This window comes from Manis pentadactyla, chromosome 15 (genome assembly GCF_030020395.1).
Source record: "Manis pentadactyla isolate mManPen7 chromosome 15, mManPen7.hap1, whole genome shotgun sequence".
NCBI classification, from domain to species: Eukaryota; Metazoa; Chordata; class Mammalia; order Pholidota; family Manidae; genus Manis; species Manis pentadactyla.
Window position 1 is genome coordinate 23,654,138 of NC_080033.1, and position 13,324 is coordinate 23,667,461.

Here is a 13,324-nt window from a genome sequence, read left to right on the forward strand (position 1 = left end):
GTACCACATCTTCTTTATCCATTCATCTACTGGTGGACACTAAGGTTGCTTCCATATCTTGGCTATTGTAAATAGTGCTGCAGTAAACATAGGGGCGCATATGTCTTTTTGAATCTGAGAAGTTGTTTTCTTTGGGAATTCCTAAGAGTGGAATTCCTGGATCAAATGGTATTTCTATTTTTAGTTTTTTGAGGAACCTCCATACTGCTTTCCACAATGGTTGAACTAGTTTACATTCCCACTAGCAGTGTAGAAGAGTTCCCTTTTCTCTGAATCCTCACCAGCATTTGTTGTTCCTAGTCTTTTCTATGTTCACACCTTACTGGTGTGAGGTGATATCTCATTGTGGTTTCAATTTGCATTTCCCTGATTAGTGATGTGGAGCATCTTTTCATGTGCCTGTTGGCCATCTGAATTTTTTCTTTGGAGAAGTGTCTATTCAGATCCTCTGCCCATTTTTTAATAGGATTATTTGCTTTTTGGGTGTTGAGGTGTGTCAGTTCTTTATATATTTTGAATGTTAACCCCTTGTCAGATATGCCATTTACAAATATATTCTCCCATACTGTAGGATGCCTTTTTGTTCTGCTGATGGTGTCCTTTGCTGTACAGAAGGCTTTTAGTTTGATGTAGTCCCATTTGTTCATTTTTTATTTTGTTTCCCTTACCCAAGGAGGTGCATTCAGGGAAAAGTTGCTCATGTTTATATTCAAGAGATTTTTGCCTATGTTTTCTTCTAAGAATTTTATGGTTTCATCACTTACTTTCAGGTCTTTGATCCATTTCAAGTTTACTTTTGTGTATGGGGTTAGACAATAATCCAGTTTCATTCTCTTGCATGTAGCTGCCCAGTTTTGCTAACACCAGTTGTTGAAGAGGCTGTCATTTCCCCATTGTATATCCATGGCTCCTTTATCATATATTAATTGACCATATATGCTTGGGTTTATATCTGGAATCTCTATTCTGTTCCACTGGTCTATGGGTCTGTCCTTGTGCCAGTACCAAATTGTCTTGATTACTGTGGCTTTGTAGTAGAGCTTGACGTCAGTGAGCGTAATCCTCCCAGCTTTATTCTTCCTTCTCAGGATTGCCTTGGTTATTCGGGGTCTTTTGTGGTTCCATATGAATTTTAGAACTATTTGCTCTAGTTTGTTGAAGGATGCTGTTGGTATTTTGATAGGAATTGCATTGAATCTGTAGATTGCTTTATACAGGATTGCCATTTTGACAATATTAAGTCTTCCTATCCATGAGCATGGGATGTGTTTCCATTTATTTGTATTTTCTTTAATTTCTCTCATAAGTGTCTTGTAGTTTTCAGAGTATAGGTCTTTCACTTCCATGGTTAGGTTTATTCCTAGGTATTTTATTGTTTTTTATGCAATTGTGAATGGAATTGTTTTCCTGATTTCTCTGTTAGTACATCGTTAGTCTATAGGAATGCAGCAGATTTCTGTGTATTAATTTTGTATCCTGCAACTTTGCTGAATTCAGACATTAAATATAGTAGTTTTTGAGTGGATTGTTTTGGGTTTTTTATGTACAATATCATGTCATCTGCAAACAGGGACAGTTTAACTTCTTCCTTGCCAGTCTGGATGCCTTTTATTTCTTTGTGTTGTCTCATTGCCATGGCTAGGACTTACAGAACTATGTTGAATAAAAGTGGGCAGAGTGGGCATCCTTGTCTTGTTCCAGATCTTAAAAGAAAAGCTTTCAGCTTCTTGCTGTTAAGTATGATGTTGGCTGTGGGTTTGTCATATATGGCCTTTATTATGTTGAAGTATTTGCACTCTATACCCATTTTGTTGTGAGTTTTTTTTTTTTAATAATTATTTTTTATTGAAGGGTAGTTGACGCACAGTATTACATTACATTAGTTTCAAGTGTACAACACAGTGGTAGAACATTTATATACATAATTCTAGGTTCCAGCCATCACCCTACCAGGCTGTTACAATATCTTGACTATATTCCTTATGCTATACATTACATCCCGGTTACTAATTTATTTTACCATTGGAAGTCTGTCCTTTTTTTTTTTTTTTTGTGAGGGCATCTCTCATATTTATTGATCAAATGGTTGTTAACGACAATAAAATTCTGTATAGGGGAGTCAATGCTCAATGCACAATCATTATTCCACCCCAAGCCTAATTTTTGTCAGTCTCCAATCTTCTGAGGCATAACAAACAAGTTCTTACATGGAGAACAAATTCTTACATAGTGAATAAGTTACATGGTGAACAGTACAAGGGGAGTCATCACAGAAACTTTTGGTTTTGCTCATGCATTATGAACTCTAAACAGTCAGTTCAAATATGAATACTCATTTGGTTTTTATACTTGATTTATGTGTGGATACCACATTTCTCTCTTATTATTATTATTTTTAATAAAATGCTGAAGTGGTAGGTAGATACAAGATAAAGGTAGAAAACATAGTTTAGTGTTTGTTGTGAGTTTTTATCATGAATGGATGTTGAATTTTGTCGAATGCTTTTTCAGCATCTATGGAGATGATCATGTGGTTTTTGTCCTTTTTGTTGATGTGGTGGATGATGTTGATGGATTTTCAAATGTTGTACCATCCTTGCATCCCTGGAACAAATCCTTCTTGATCATGATGGATGATCTTTTTGATGTATTTTTGAGTTTGGTTTGCTAATATTTTGTTGAGTATTTTTGCATGTATGTTCATTGGGATATTGTTCTGTAGTTTTCTTTTTTTGTGGTGTCTTTGCCTGGTTTTGGTATTAGAGTGATGCTGGCCTCATAGAATGAGTTTGGGAGTATTCCCTCCTCTTCTACTTTTTGGAAAACTTTAAGGAGGATGGGTATTAGGTCTTCACTAAATGTTTGATAAAATTCAGCAGTGAAACCATCTGGTCCAGGGTTTTGTACTTAGTTAGATTTTTGATTACCAATTCAATTTCCTTGTTGGTAATTGGTCTATTCACATTTTCTGTTTCTTTCTGGGTCAGCCTTAGAAGGTTGTATTTTTCTAGAAAGTTGTCCATTTCTTCTAGGTTATCCAGAATTTAATTTATCTCATAAGTGTCTTGTAGTTTTCAGAGTATAGGTCTTTCACTTCCATGGTAAGGTTTATTCCTAGGTATTTTATTCTTTTGTTCCAGTTTGTTAGCATGTAATTTTTCATAGTATTCTCTAATAATTCTTTGTATTTCTGTGGTATCTGTAGTGATTTTTCCTTTCTCATTTCTGATTCTGTTTATGTGTGTTGACTTTCTTTTTTTCTTGATTAGTCTGGCTAGGGGTTTATCTATTTTGTTTACTTTCTCAAAGTACCAGCTCCTGCTTTCTTTGCTTCTATTGTTTTATTCTTCTTGATTTTACTTATTTCTACTCTAATCTTTATTAGGTCCCTCCTTCTACTGACTTTGGGCCTCATTTGTTCTTCTTTTTCTAGTTTCATTAATTGTGAGTTTAGATTGTTCATATGGGATTGTTCTTCTTTCCTGAGGTAGGCCTGTATTGCAATATACTTCCCTCTTAGTGTAGCCTTTGCTGCATCCCACAGATTTTGTGGTGTTGAATTATTGTTGTCATTTGTCTCCATATATTACTTCATCTCTGTTATTATTTGGTCATTAATCCATTGATTATTTAGGAGCATGTTACTAAGCCTCCATGTGTTTGGAATTTTTCATTTTCTTTGTATAATTTATTTCTAGTTTCATACCTTTGTGATCTGAGAAACTGGTTGGTACAATTTCAATCGTTTTTGAATTTACTGAGGTTCTTTTTGTGGCCTAGTATATGATCTATTCTTGAAAATGCTCCATGTGCACTCGAGAGGAATGTGTATTCTGCTGTTTTTGGGTGTAGACTTCTGTAGATGGCTGTTAGGTCCATTTGTTCTAATGTGTTGTTCAGTGCCTCTGTGTCCTTACTTATTTTCTGTCAGGTTGATCTGTCCTTTGGAGTGGGTGAGTGTTGAAGTCTCCTAGAATGACTGCATTGCATTCTATTTCCCCCTTTAATTCTGTTAGTATTTTTTTCACATATGTAGGTGATCCTGTGTTGGGTGAATAGATATTGATTTTGCATCTGCTTAGTAATTAATTGTTCTACTTTCTTTACTGTGGTTTTATTTCCCCTGTTGACAACTATTTAGCCTTAAGAAAACTTCTATGTACAGCAGTCCCTCCAAAATACACTGTAGAGGTGGTTTGTGGGAGGTAAATTCTCTCAGCTTTTGCCTATACGAAAATTGTTTAATCCCTCCTTCAAATTTAAATGATAATCCTCTTGTTGGACCGACCCCTTTATCATTATGTAATGTCCTTCTTTGTCTCTTGTTACTTTTTTTGTTTTGAAGTCTATTTTGTCTGATACAAGTACTGCAACTCCTGCTTTTTTCTCCTTATTAGTTGCATGAAGTATCTTTTTCGATCCCTTTACTTTCAGTCTGTGTATGCCTTTGGGTTTGAAGTGAGTCTCTTGTAGGCAGCATATAGATGAGTCATGTTTTTTTATCCATTCAGTGACTCTATGTCTTTTGATTGGTGCATTCAGTCCATTTACATTTAGGTGATTATCGATAGGTATGTACTTATAGCCATTGCAGGCATTAGATTCATGGTTAACAAAGGTTCAAGGGTAATTCCTTTACTATCCAACAGTCAAATTTAACTCACTTTGTATGCTATTATAGACACACCTAAAGGTTCTTTTGTTTCCCTCCTTTTTCTTCCTCCTCCATTCTTTATATATTAGGTATCATATTCTGTATTCTTTGTCTATCCCTTGATTGACTTTGGGGGTAGTTGATTTGATTTTGCATCTTCTTAGTAATAGATTGTTTTACTTTCTTTACTGTGGTTTTAGTTCCCCTCGTGACAGCTATTTAGCCTTAGGAACACTTTTATCTATAGCAGTCCCTCCAAAATACACTGTAGAGGTGGCTTGTGGGTGGTAAATTCTCTCAGCTTTTGCCTTTATGGGAATTGTTTAATCCTTCCTTGGAATTTAAATGATAATCTTGCTGGGTAAAGTATTTTTGGTTCGAGGCCCTTCTATTTCATTGCATTAAATATATCATGCCACTCCCTTCTGGCCTGTAACGTTTCTGTTGAGAAGTCTGATGATAGCCTGATGGTTTTTCCTCTGTATGTGATCTTATTTCTCTCTCTAGATGCTTTTAAAAGTCTGTCCTTATCCTTGATCTTTGCCATTTTAATTATTATATGTCTTGGTGTTGTCTTCCTTGGGTCCTTTTTGTTGGGAGATCTGTTCACCTCCATGGTCTGAGAGACTATCTTCTTCCCTAGATTAGGGAATTTTCAGCAATTACCTCCTCAAAGACACTTTCTATCCCTTTTCCTCTCTCTTCTTCTTCTTGTACCTCTATAATGTGAATATTTTTGTTTGTATTGATCACACAGTTCTGTCAATATTCTTTCATTACTAGAGACATTTTTTCTCTCTGTGCCTTAGCTTCTCTGTCTTCCTCTTCTCTAATATCTATTCCATTTACCATCTTTTCTACTACATCTAATCTGCTTTTAAATCCCTCCATTGTATGTTTCATTTCAGATGTGGAATTTCTTAATGACTGAATCTCCACCCTGAATTCATCCCTGAGTTCTCGAATATTTTTCTGTATCTCCATGAGCATGTTTATGATTTTTATTTTGAACTCTCTTTTAGGAAGTTTGGTGAGTCCTGTTTCACTTGGGCCTTTTTCCGGTGTTTGTGAAATTTTGGTTTGAACCAGGTTCGTTTGACATTTCATATTTGTATGTGGCGCCCTCTAGTGCCAAGAAGCTCTAGTGTCTGGAGCTGCTCAGCACCTGGAATGATGTTGGGGGTCACAAAGGAGCAGTGCTTGTGCCTGGGGGGAGGAAAGAGATGTTTTCTGCTTCCCAGCTGCAGTGCCTGTCTCCATCGTGAGAAGCAGTAGACCAAGCCCACAGATGTAACCCTCTGTGCTTTGCATCCCTAGTGTTGTAGATGGGGCCACCCTCTGGCTGGCCTGACACCAGGGCAGTGACTGCTGGTTTGTGAGCTGGTGCCAGCAAGCCAGGAGGAAGGTGCAGCAGGCTGCATGTCACAGTTGGGGGCCTCAGAGCTGAGTAGCCAGCCAGGGGGATGGAGCACCTGAAACTCCTGAAAGTTCCCCAACCTGCTGGGCAGAGTGCGCCCAGACAACCTTGTCCACCTATCCCTTCTCGATCGCAGCAAGCTCCATGCAATCCCTGCTCCTTCAGCAGCCCTCTCACTGCTAGGAAGCCTCTCAGACCTCCCACCTTTCCTTTGTCCTAGAGTAGCCTGTTGTGGATAACTGTCTTCCACAAATGGCTGGAATCTGAGTCTCTCCAAGTATTCTGCCTGTCTTAGCTTTCCAACCCCACTAATCTCCAGAGCTCCATGCAGTGTAGGTTTGTGCTTCCATAGCAAAACTCCAGGGCAGATGTATGGCAGTCCTAGGCTTCCACCCCCTCCCTGTTCTGTTTCTCTTCCTCCCACCAGTGAGCTGGGGTGGGGGAATGGCTTGGGTCCTGCCGGATCAAGGCTTTGGTATGCTACCTTGTTCCATGATGTCTGCTCTGTTCTCCAGGTGTATGCAGTCTGGAGCAGCCTTCTTTCCTGTTGCTCTTTTAGGATTAGTTGTATTATATGTGGTTTTGGGAGGAGTTCTTTGTCTCACCTCTCATGCTGCCATCTTTAATCTCCTCTTTCCATTACCATGATTTTTACGTTTTTTTTTTCATGCAGCCCTTTCTTGCTTTGTGGATTCCCAGGACTCACCTTCCTTTCCTCCTGCCCGCTGCTTGGCATGGCCCAGGGAGCAGACTGGGTGGACTGGCCTAGGGTCCGTTGCAGTGCTGATCAGCTCCTGGGGTGGACACCTCCTGGAGCGTGAAGCCCTCTTCTGCCTCAGGACCCCAGCTGCTCCCGTAGTTCCCAGAAGTCCACTCCTGGGTGTGTTTCAGGCTGGCAAGTTTTCCAATTCAGGCCTATCTGCCTCCTGAATCTCAGGAATTCCTCACAATTGATGGTTCATTGAAGTCACTCCTTTTTCTCAGCACTGTTCATAGATTTAAAATATATATACACACATACATGTAATTATGTGCACCTGCCATTATAAGCATTTGCAGTTAGAGGAGGCTGGATACATTATCTTGATCTAGTCTCTTTGTGTTGTTCTGGAACATTTCCCCCCAACTAAATGATATATTTTTCAAGATCCTAAAGTAGTCTTTGAGAGCAAGATTCTCATTATCTTGAGAGCAAGATAATGGTTACATGAAATTTTTTGTGGCATGCATGTGCCTTTATTTTATCCCTTATTAGAATATGATTTTGCTATCATAAACATATACATAATAAGTGTCATGCACATAATAACTGATAACTTATCTGCAGTTACTACCTCTTCATTTGTATCTCCTTGTGTTGTTATTCATATACTCCACCTCCCATCTTTTAGGTTAATGCCTTTTTTCTGTTTGGGCATTATAAATCATATTTCTTATGAATAAACTCCATGTGTCTCTTGGGGCACATGTACAAGATTTCCCCTAGGTACCTAATAGTGGGGAATTGCTGAATCATAGAATATGCTTGTGGTTCAACCTTTGGGGGTTAGGATTACAACACTTAACCTGGGGGGACACATTCACACCCTAGCAGGGCGTCACGAGTGATTTTGGCAGTTCAAGCTCTGATCAGCAGTGGGGCAATGTCCTGCCGGTCCTCAAGCTTGTCAGTGTTAAGCTTCTTCATTTTGGCCAGTTAATTGGGTGGAAAAATTGTATCTGTTATAGGTTGAATTGTGTTTTCACCAAATTCACATGTTGGAGCCCTAACCCCCAGAACGTCAGAATGTGACTATTTGGAGATAAGGTATTTAAAGAGGTAATTAAGCTAAAATGAGGTCATTAGGGTGAGCCAGAATCCAATATGACTGATGCACTTATTGGAGAAGAAATTAAGACACAGACATAAGCAGCGAAAAGGTGATGAGAAGCTGCAGGGAGAAGACGGCCACCTGCAAGCCAAGGAGGGCGGCTTCTGAGGAGAGTGACCCTGCCGGCATCGTGATCCCGGGCCTCTAGCCTCTCCAACGCTGAGGAGATAAATGTGTACTGCTTAAGCCACCCAGCCCCTGGTACTCTGCTATGGCAGCCATAGCAAACTAATGTAGTATCTCACTGTAGGGTTTTTAAAAACTTTTATTATGGACGTTTTCAATGTATATAAGGCGAGAGAACCGTATAACTGGTCCCATTTCCTCATCACGCAGCAGAGTATATGTACTGAAATGTTCTAAGGCAAATCACAGACATCGTATTTACCACTGTCTTCAGTTGTATTTCCCTGATAAGCTGAGGAGGTTGAGCATCATTTTTATTATTTATGGTCCATTCTTGTGTGAAATGACTGTTCATATGCTTCTGTTTTTAGGATTGTGTGTGATGTAGTTTTTTCTATTGGGTTATTGGTATATTTTTTCTTATTCGCTTGTGTGGCAGCTCTTCACATACTCAGGACATTCATCCTTTGGTTGGTTATCTGTTGCAGTACTTTCTTTTATGTCTGTGGTTTGTCTCTTCACTTTCTCTATAGTTTGTCTTAAACTTAATTTTGGGATAATTTGAGAGTAATGGAAGATTTGCAACATTGTACAGAAAGATCCTGTATACTCTTCACCCAGCTTCCCTGCTGCCAACATCTTGTATAACCTGCATGATGTTTTTAGATGAACAAATGTTCTTAATTTTAATGTATGTGTTCACCAGTATTTTTTTTTATAGTTGCTGCTTTCTGTATTTCACTTAAGAAATCCTTCTCGACTCAAGTTCATATGTTATATGCTATGTTACCTTTTAGGTATTTTTACAAGTTTGTCTTCAAGAATTAAACCTTTGTAACTCATGGGGAGTTTATCCATCAGGTAAAAGGGGTCCAATTCCATCTTTTTCTATACTGATTGTCCCACTCTATTCAAATTATTTTTGAATGTTCTGTCCTGTAATGTCATCTCTGTCACACAGGCTTTCCACGTTTGCTAGTTTGGCAGGTGAGAAGGCCCACCTCAGTGTGGGCTTATTGTACACTCCTCTTATGCAGTTGGGGGTATCTCTCAAATAGTATTTTCAAGGGATTGGATTAGAAGTGGTGGGTGGGGAAGTGATTAACAATAGCTGAGAACCTGTGATATGCTCATCCTTCATGGGGCCCACACACATTGTTTTATCCAATTCCCACAATGGCTTCCTGAGAAAGGGGTCATTACCATCCCCATTCATGGTGAGGACACTGAGCTTACAGAGCAAGCAAGTGGCTGAATGGTGATTCTGACCACGCCTGTCTGGCTGCACAGTTCTATCCCTGGCAACAGCTTCAGGGCTGGTGCATATACCCCAGGGGCAGTGCCCGGTGTCCGAGGTGAGCTGGTGCCCTCTGTGACTCCTCTCTTGCTGCTGAGATAACATGAGTGGAGGGGGAGTCAGCCATATGAAATTTTGGTCTCTGGAATGTCAGCTTTCTCCTTACCTGGATCTTTTTCTACCTGTTTCGCATCAAGACATTCAGCTTTATTAACTGAAATAATCTTGTTTTACATATACAAGCGTTTATGAGTTTCTAAAGAATTACACCTATCAATCACTGACTACAGTAAAGTACAGTAAAGAGCTGAATGGAAAATCTTTTGATTTAGGCAAGCAACTTTTTTTTAATTGAGAGTTTTGTTTGGACAGAATTAAACTTGAGCTTTTGTGATTTTAGGATAAGAAAAAGTTATGACCCTGAACTGTCCAATGACATATTTGACAACAATTATTTAAATGTTATGTCTGTTTAAACAAATTGAACATGACACTCATGTGATATCCTACTGCTATTGAGTAATGCATGTAAATGGTCTAGAGCCCTAAGGGTCTATTTCAGTATTGTCTAGAGATTTGTCTTCATTTAATGAGCAGAGAGACAACAGAATGCATCCCAGATGACAGAAGGGGCTTAGAGGGGTGCTTTAATCTCTTGATTCTTGCCTCTCTAGACAAAGCCCATGTGCACATTTTCATCAATGACATGAATGATAAACACAAGGTTGAGAATACTGGTTTCAGCTCCAACATCTAAAGAGCTTAGAAGAAATAGATAAATCCACTATTTGGAGATTCCAACCTGTTTGTCAGTAACCACTAGATCAAGCAGGCAGAAAATCAGTAAATATATAGATGACCTGAGCACTATCAATTAACGTGATCTAATTGATATTTATAGAACACTCCATCTGACAACAGTAGAACATTCACCAAGATAGACCACATTCTAGGCAATAAAAGACACCTTTACAAAATTAAAAGAATAGAAATCACACAAAGTATGTTCCCAGAACAAAATGGAATGAAACTAGAAATCAGTAACAGATAGATGGAAAATTCTCAACTACTAAACAACATACTTCTAAATAACCCATGGATTAAAAAAGAAGTCTCAAGAGAAATTTAAAAAGATTTTGAATGTAATGGGGATGCAGTGAAAACAATGCTTAGAGGGAAATTTATATAATTGAGTATATATATTAGAAGTTTATCTAAAATTAATAATCTAAGTTTCCATGTCAGAAAACCAGTTGACAGAAGAGTAATTTAAACCTAAAGCAACCAGAAGAAAGTAAACAATAACAATAAAAGCAGAAATCAATGAAAGTGACAACAGGAAAGTAATAGAGAAAATCAGTGAAACTCAAAGCTGATTCTTTAAAAAGATCAATAAAATTGATAAACCTCTGCCAGGCTAACATAGGAAAAAAAAAGAGAGACAATATGAATTTCAAAATAAAAAATGAAAGAGGGAGTTATCTTTACTGATCTCATAGACAATAAAAGGAGAGCAAAGGAGTATTATGAACAACACTATATCCACAAATTTGGTAACTTAGATGAAATGGACCAAATTCCTTCAAAGACACAAACTACCAAAACTTATATAAGGCGAAATAGGTACCTGAATAGCCCTGTATCTATTAAGGAAATTAAATCAACAATTAATAACCTTAAAAAAAAGTAACAAATGTAGATGGTCTAAAATTTCACTGGTAAATTCTATCAAACATTTAAGGAAGAAATAATATCAATTTCCAACAATCTCTTCCAGAATAGAATCAGTGGAAACATTTTGTAATTCATTCTCTGAGACCAGCATTATCTAATATCAAAACCAGATGAGACATTACAAAACAGGGAAAATACAGGCCAGTAGCTCTTATGCTCATAGACACAAAAATCCTCAATAAAATTTTAGAAAATCAAATCCAATAATAAATAAAAACAATTACACACCATCACAAGTGGGTTTATTCCAGGTGTGCAAGGCTGGCTCAACATCTGAAAGTAAATCAATGTTATTTACCACATCAACAGTGTAAAGGAAAAAAAATCATATGGTCATTACTTGATGCAAAAAAGACATTTGACAAACTCTAACACCCATTCATGATAAAAGTTCTCAGCAAACTAGGAATGAGGGGAACTTCCTCAACTTGATGAAAGACATCTACAAAAACTTACAGGTAATATATTTGTTGTACTGGAGAGGTTGGACACTTTCTTCCTACAATTGGTAACAAAGCAAAGATGTCCTCTTTTACACTCCTGTTCAACATCATATTGGAAATCCTAGTTAGTTAAACAAGACAAAAACCAAAAAGTACACAGAGTGGGAAGGAAGATACAAGATTTCTTTACTCATGATGTGATTGCCTATGTAAGGAAATCCCACAGAAATTACAACAAAACCGAACAAAGCCTCCTGGAATTAATAAGTGAGTATTGAAAGATTGCAAGACACAAGGTTAATACAGAAAAATGCAATTGTTTTCCTACATACCACCAATGAACAACTGAAATTTGAATTAAAAATACCATTTATAATAGTACCAAGAATAAAAAAGAAATACTTAGATAGTATGTATATGATAACACGCAGAAAACTACAAAACATTGACAAAAGACATCAAAGTATTTCTAAATAAATGGAGAGATAGTCAATGTTCAGGGATCATAAGACTCAATATTGTAGACTGTCATTTTTAAAGATAAAATTATCATTTTTTCATAACTTGATCTATAGATTCAATGCAATCCCTATCTGCAAGCTATTTTGTAAATGCCTTAGCTAGGGCTGCTTGCTATAACAAAATACCCTAAACTGGGTAGCTTATACAACAGATATTTATATCTCACAGTTCTGAAGTTGGGGCTGAGTAGTTCAGCGGAAATCTCCTCCCAAAAACATATATATTTTGGAAAATACAACAAATACAACTATTCCTAAAAGAGAGACCAGTGGATACAGTACAACAGCCAGGATACATCTACATCTGCGAGAACTCAGCATCACACAAAGGGGGTAAGATACTAGCCGCGGCCCGGCGGGTCCCAAGCACCCCCCACCACCCCAGCTCCCTGGCAGGAAGAAAGGAGTTGGAGTGGGAGGGAGTGAAAGCCCAGGACTGCTAAATAACCAGCTCTAGTAATCTGGCACTGGGAGTGCAGACACACGGTGCACAGTGTGCTGGATATTAGAGAAATGGAAAAGCAAAACCTATGAGTGGGTCCCCGCAACTGGCTACCCTGGGACAAAAGAAAAGTGAGTGCTTTTTGAAAGTCTTAAAGAAACAGGGACCTCACAGCTGGACAAAATCATCCCGCACACTCAGCCCAGCAGCTGGAAATCCCAGGGAACTCTAGGCAACCTAAACCCCTGGGAGACAGTGCAGCTCTGAAGCCCCTCATGGCGATAAGCAACCTACCAGTCATTCCACTGGCTGGAGCGGACGCCGACACACCAGCCCAGTAGCAGCCAAGGGGCCAGGCACGCTGGCGGCGGTGGCGCCAGAGGGGCCCGGGAGCAGCCTGCACGAGCCGGTGACTGCAGCGGCCAAGTGGCCTGGGAGCAGCCACGCCCCCAGCATCTGCCCAGACCCTCCTCCCAGCACACAGCCATCCGGGCCAGACCCAAATGCCACTGCCAGCATGCAGCTGCCCGGCGGGGGCGATGTTCTCGCAGAAGAGCACACCTGGCATGCCTGCCAATCCCCACAGGGCTCTGCACTACCCTGACAGTGACCCCGCCCACAGCAGCTTAGGGGATTAACCCGGTGGCTGCTCTAGGAGTGTGGGTAACTGACACAGGCAGCGGAGAAGGGCAAAGCAGGCAAGCAGGAAAGGACTTTGTTCTCCGAGCTGACACACACGCTACCTGCCTACAGCTACCTCTATCACCATGAAAAGGCAGAAGAATTTGGTCCAGTCCAGAATTACCCAAACAACCCCTG

General features: G+C 39.2%; 1 pseudogene; it reads right to left on the reverse strand.

Annotated features, from left to right (window-relative positions):
• Nucleotides 1-13,073, reverse strand: part of LOC118934425 (Y-box-binding protein 1-like) — a 46,516-nt pseudogene extending 33,443 nt beyond the window's left edge.
• Nucleotides 13,074-13,324: the final 251 nt, after the last annotated feature.